This window comes from Strix uralensis, chromosome 3 (genome assembly GCF_047716275.1).
Source record: "Strix uralensis isolate ZFMK-TIS-50842 chromosome 3, bStrUra1, whole genome shotgun sequence".
Classification (NCBI taxonomy): Eukaryota; Metazoa; Chordata; class Aves; order Strigiformes; family Strigidae; genus Strix; species Strix uralensis.
Genome location: NC_133974.1, coordinates 89,633,470 through 89,639,745, shown reverse-complemented (window position 1 = coordinate 89,639,745; position 6,276 = coordinate 89,633,470). Strand labels below are relative to the sequence as shown.

The 6,276-nt window shown below is 38.6% G+C and overlaps 1 protein-coding gene across 3 annotated transcripts in view; it reads left to right on the top strand.

Moving 5' to 3' along the window:
- SMYD3 (SET and MYND domain containing 3) overlaps positions 1 to 6,276 on the top strand; it is a 431,626-nt gene that overhangs the window by 361,783 nt on the left and 63,567 nt on the right. The gene's annotated exons all lie outside the window — the stretch shown is intronic.

The window sequence follows — 6,276 nt, the reverse complement described above, 5'->3', positions numbered from 1 at the left end:
CTCCTGCTCATCTGAAAGGAGCAGAATCTCATTCTTTTCAGACCCAGCCATCTAAGAGGCAATGTAAATCTGACAGATGTTTTAAGTAGAAACATTTTTTTTTTTTTTTTTGCCAAGGGGAGTCTGCTGTCATCGCTGTTCCAGGCTGTAGTGGTTACATTTAAGTGCCTGGCTAGCAGTGTTCTCCCTTTCTGGATGTCCACTTTCTGTGGGACTGTCATTAGAACTAGTTATTACTGTTATGATTTCTTTTTTTCAGATGGTGTAATTCCTATAGCAGTCACTATTTGGTCTCTGCTGAATGATAAATAGAAATAAAATAAGTTTTGCTCTGGGTTAGCAATCTAAAATACACATACAGAAGATAGAATATGCTGAGAAAAACAGCAGTAATTTAAAACATAAAACTAGATCAGACAAATAATTTTCCAAACACCTTTTCCTGCAGTGATTTTGGGAAGACTAGTTCAGAAATTTTTCTTAAAGATATATTGAAGCCAGTCATTGCTTTATCTGATCTTGAATCTCTGAATTCTCTTTCACAGAGGTTACTATAAGTTCTTGTGTGTTTCAGCCTGTCAAGATGGTTTCTAATATCAGTAGTAGCTAAGGAAATAATCTTGATTTTGGATGCCTTTTCTTGATCTGTTTATCAGTCACTTTCATCTACTCTGCAGGATGTTGTTCCCTACTGGACAAGGGAAAAGCTGTGGATATTGTCTACCTGGATTTTCGAAAAGCATTTGACACAGTTCCCCATAGAATTCTCATAGAAAAACTGGCTGCCCATGGCCTAGATGAGCGAACGGTCTGCTGGGTCAAGCACTGGCTGGCTGGCTGGTCCCAGAGAGTGGTGGTCAATGGAGCTAAATCCAGATGGCGGCCGGTCACAAGTGGTGTTCCTCAGGGCTTGGCGTTGGGACCATTTCTGTTCAACATCTTTATTGATGATCTTGATAAGGACATAGAGTGTATCATCAGTAAATTCGCAGATGACACCAAGTTAAGCGGGAGTGTCAATCTGCATGAGGATAGGGAGGCACTACAGAGAGACTTGGATAGATTGGATTAGTGGGCCAATGTTAACAGGATGAGCTTCAACAAGGCCAAGTGCCAGGTCCTGCACTTGGGCCACAACAACCCCATTCATCGCTACAGGCTTGGGGAGGTGTGGCTGGAGAGCTGTGTGGAAGAGAAGGATCTGGGGGTTCTAATTGACAAACAGCTGGACATGACCCAGCAGTGTGCCCGGGTGGCCAAGAAAGCCAACGGCATCCTGGCTTGTATTAGAAATAGTGTGACCAGCAGAAGTAGGGAGGTGATAGTCCCCCTGTACTCTGCACTGGTGAGGCCACACCTGGAGTATTGTGTCCAGTTTTGGGCACCTCAATACGAGAGAGATATTGAGGTGCTGGGGCGAGTGCAGAGGAGGGCAACGACGCTGATGAAGGGCCTGGAGAACAAATCCTATGAGGAGCGATTGAGGGAGCTGGGACTGTTCAGTTTGAGGAAGAGAAGGCTGAGGGGAGACCTCATCACTCTCTACAACTACCTGAAAGGACATTGTAGAGAGGTTGGTGCTGGTCTCTTCTCACAGATGATTAGTGACAGAATGAGGGGGAACAGGGGAGGTTCAGACTGGATATTAGGAAAAAATTTTTCACAGAAAGAGTGGTCAGACAGTGGAATAGGCTGCCCAGGGAGGTGGTGGAGTCACCGTCCCTGGATGTGTTTAAGGGTCGTTTAGATGAGATGTTGGGGGATGTGGTGTAGGGGAGAACTTTGTAGAGTAGGGCTGATGGTTGGACTCGATGATCCCAAGGGTCTTTTCCAACCTGAATGATTCTATGATTCTATGTTCAGTCTTTTATATCCTATGAATTTGGTAATTTACTTGAAATATGATAGATTTTAATTCATATCCCATTTCAGACAGAAAAAAAAAGATGTCACAACTTTAAACTGCAGTTTTCTGGACTGACTGGGATTCAATTTTCTGGGTTCAAAAATCTTTCCTGGTGAAGGTCTTCCATGTTGGACAAAATAATATCTGCATCAGACCAAGAATGACATTTTATCCTCAGTGTCAGAGCACTCCCTATGGGGCAAGGGGAGCCCACAATTCTGTCAGTGCTTCATGCAATGTGTGAGGTTTAGGTGAGTCCAGGATACAGAGAGTTCACTGTATCTTTTTTCTAGATTCCTGCTCCAATCAAGTAGAAGTAGGAGCTTGGATCTTTGTCTTCCCAAGTGTCTACTGTAACTAATGGGCTATGCATTTTAAAGAAAAAGGTAAAGAAAGTGAGTGGAAATAACTTTTCCTCATCAGTTCTGTGGATGTAAGCTAAATCTCTTTCTGACAAGAAATGATTTTTGCCATTTACCTTTAAAGGCTCAAACCAGGAGATCAACAATGCATGGGCTGATTATAGTTTTAGCCTTTTCTGGCAGGCTGTATATTTTGCTCCCTCCATTTCACTGTTTTCTCTTCTGCTAGACTCTCAGTTCTTTGGGGTGAGTACTCTTTTTACTCTATACAGTCTAAAACCTGCAAAACAGTGTAGCTTTGATTCTGATACTGCCAGATTTATAAATAATAGCAACGGTAAAGTCTACATACATTCTGAGTCACACCAAGATGGAGGAAGAAAGCAAGATGGAAAAGGACTTCTTTTTATCAGCAAATTTGTGAGTAACTTGAAATAGAACACAATTTTATTGGCTCACTGAAATTCTTTGCAATAGACCATCTTTAAGTAATTTCAGCAAAAGCTTTTGTAATCTCCAAACTCATTCCTTCTTGAAGACATAACCCAGAACTAGTCCAAAGGAACCTCTTTTGTTCTGGAAAAACAACATTTTTCACCTGTGGTTTCTATGATGCTCCTTCATATCAGTGCATCCTGTGTCTTTCTCTTCAGATTCTGAATATACTTCCTTCATACTCCAAATTTCTGGCTCCTAATGCCATCCTGATTGTATACTATATACTTTCTTTATGATGTTGGGCAGTTTGTTGTCTTTTTGTTTTATTTTCCTTAGCTCAAAAATTGTGCTAATAGATCTTACCTTTCTTACAGTAATTTTTTTCTGAGATCAATTACTATCCATACAATGCCTGGAAATCACCAGAAGGTGTACACACAGTAGGTGTAAATGCTTGGTAAAACAAACAAAAAAAATACTAGCTTCATTGCTATGTCTGTTGTCATAGTCTTCTGATATTATTCCTCTCCTCTGTTTGGAATTGAGTGGTTTTGTAAAGCAGACTTGTGCACAGTGGGCACCGAAGTAAGATCATGGTTTTACTTTATATGGGTCAAGAATGGATTAAAAAAAGTCTGGAAAAAAAATTTAATCTAGTAGTCCAGAGTTTAATCTGGTAATCTGCCCTGTCATTAAATCTGTGAACTAAACAATCTCATTAGCCTGTCTAATTGCTAGGAGGAACTGTGTATACTGTGATCCATGTCACTGCAATTACTTTTTGTGGTGAAGCAGACACATATCTACACTGGACAAAACCAGATCTTAATGGGAAAAGCAAAAATAGGTATGTGCATGGAACACAGGGAAAATTTTAAAGATACACCTTTTAGGGAGCAATATATTACACATACAGGACCTGGTGGTTGTCATTGTCTTTTGCTGCTATTTGTTTTGTGATCTTTGCTAACTAATGTACATCCCTGTTTCGTATCTCTCTCCATAAAATAGATAGAGAAATGCCCACTATACAAGTAACATTAAAAAGCACTATACAAGTAATATTAAAAAGATGGAATTATTCTTTAGAATATCTCAATTTGAATCTTACTACAAAGACTCACATTGCTATTATTTCACATGCCACATTGTGGAAGTGCATCTTTCACTCTAGCCTTCTTATTTAAATGAAGAAAGATGGCTTTCCTGTCGGCTCCATCTAAACTTTTATACATTCTTTGCAGACCAAATTTTATTTTTAATTTTATTTTTCAAAGATTGATTGATTGATTGATTTAGGACCCTGTGGCAAGATCATCAGGTGTCATGACTTCATTCTAATTTATTTTTGATAGTGTAATTCTTCAAACTTTAGGTCTTTGACTGAATTTGTAGGAAGCACCATGAATTGAGAAAGGCAAAATCAGGCTCTTCAGTGCCTAAATCAATTCCAGTTCTTAACTAATATCCTCTGAGGTCTTTTAAAGCAAGAATGAGCTCATCTGAATAGGAAGTCTCTAACTTTTGAAACTGTGAAACTGCAGACTGAATGCTTTGGATTGAAAAACTGCCATGGTAAGCAATATGCCATATCAATTTCTTGCCAGTAATTTAATTAATATCACAACAGTGCAGTAACTAAAGCTGTAGTTAAAAATGTTGCATTTGTGACCTTTATTTCCAGACATGAATAGGAATTTTTGTTGTGTAAAAGACAGCAGACTTGAAAAGGCTGAATTTACTCCAGCCTGTGAGTTACAGCAGAGGACTATGTAATTTGTTGACCCGTCGCAGGATGTCCTGTTACTTTCCACAAGATTGCTCACTGAATTGTATGAAAGCCGTTGATTACACTGTAAACAGTGATTTGAATTGGGGAGCATGGTGAAACAGTGTATCACAACTCTGCCCAAGATTTATTTGACCTCAATCAAGAAAAATATGTTGCTGCATCAGAGTGTTTTAGAAAAGATAAGGCATGAATCTTTGTCTTAGTCAGTGCTGACAAGTGTTGGATATAAACTGAAGTTTCTGCACTTCCTTTGACAATATCTAGGCAACTGAATTTTTACTCTCAAAATATTTCTAGTGTACAACTTCACATTAAGTTTGCATCATTCCCATGCACAAAAGATGTCCTTCTGAGCTTTGAAAGCTTTTGATTTAATTCCAACTACTGCCTAATAATACAGTAGTTCAAATCTATAGAAATTTGTTATAGGGGAGAGATACTATGAAGTTCAGCTCCTAGTACATTGCATTTGGTTAATGAAGGTGGGGGTACATGCAAAGTGAACTTCTTCTCCCCTGCCCCAAACCCTCACCTGCAAAAGAATTTTTAAAAAGGGGGGGTTGCGATAACATGCTTCTCAAAGCAGTGACACTCACCTGTCTGACTGGAAAAAATGTTTTAGGAGAACTGTATGTCTGTTTTTAAGCAACAAGTGAAGTACTTAGTAGAGAGTAGTTATCAGGAGACAGAGGAATAGATTACTAGTACCTGTGAGCTGTTTTGGAAAATTGGAAATCCAATATAGATTATGTATCACCAATTTATGTTGTTCCAGCAGGTCCCATGAACAATTTCTTCCATGTGAGTCAAGATGTCTAACTCTGAGTATATGTTTCGTGGTCTGGGCTACCTCTCCTTGCTTTGAATCACCTTGGCTGATCACCATTGATTGCTGAGGCACATAAAAACTTCTAACAGTGGCAGTCGACAAGAACCAGCTCCATGATAGCTATTCAAACAGTGAATAAAGGCCCTGAGAAATATTCAAGGGTCTTACAATAGTTTCCATGACATTGTGACATTTTAGAGAATGTCCTTTTCACCCTGGGATGTGGCTGTTTTCCTGGGGTTTTTTGTGACAATGACTAAAATGTCTGTGTTATTGAATTGGAATAATAGAGTACTAGAAAGGTACTGGAAACAGTTTCAAGAACTCATTTGCCTTATGGAGTATTACTAGCTGTTTCCCTTAAAGACTGGAAGAACCTCTACTGGTTTAAATTGGTGTTAGTTAGAGGATAGTCAATAATAATTCTCCAAAGTAGAAGTTCTTGAAATGACTAAAACACTGTACAAGATCTTTTAAAGGTATTTGCATACCTCTCGTTTGATTATATGGAACTAATATGCAGCTAGGGGACGATCAAATTTGTTGGCAAAATTCTAGAGGAGGAAACTACAGATACTGTGCTTTCTTAAGATCTACAGTTGTACAAAATTAATTCAACCTTTTTTTATTCATGACTTTAAAAAACTCAAGAGACTGGTCAGTGCGAATTTGACACTGAATATTCAAGCAACGTGATAGTGGGTTAGGCAGTCAATTTTTATCAGCTCTCTAGGAATTGCCACTTCCACTTTTGAGATCTGTCAAATATTTTAAGTTATAGAGTAGGTTAATCAACTGTGTATGTTCTTAACTATGTTGCCTGTGCTTTTCTAAACCATCAACTGCCTGTATTTCATACCCATTCATTCAGAAAACATATGCTGCAGTAAATATTGTTATTTTACATTGCAGTATACATTAAAAAATGTAATTACTATAGCTACCATTT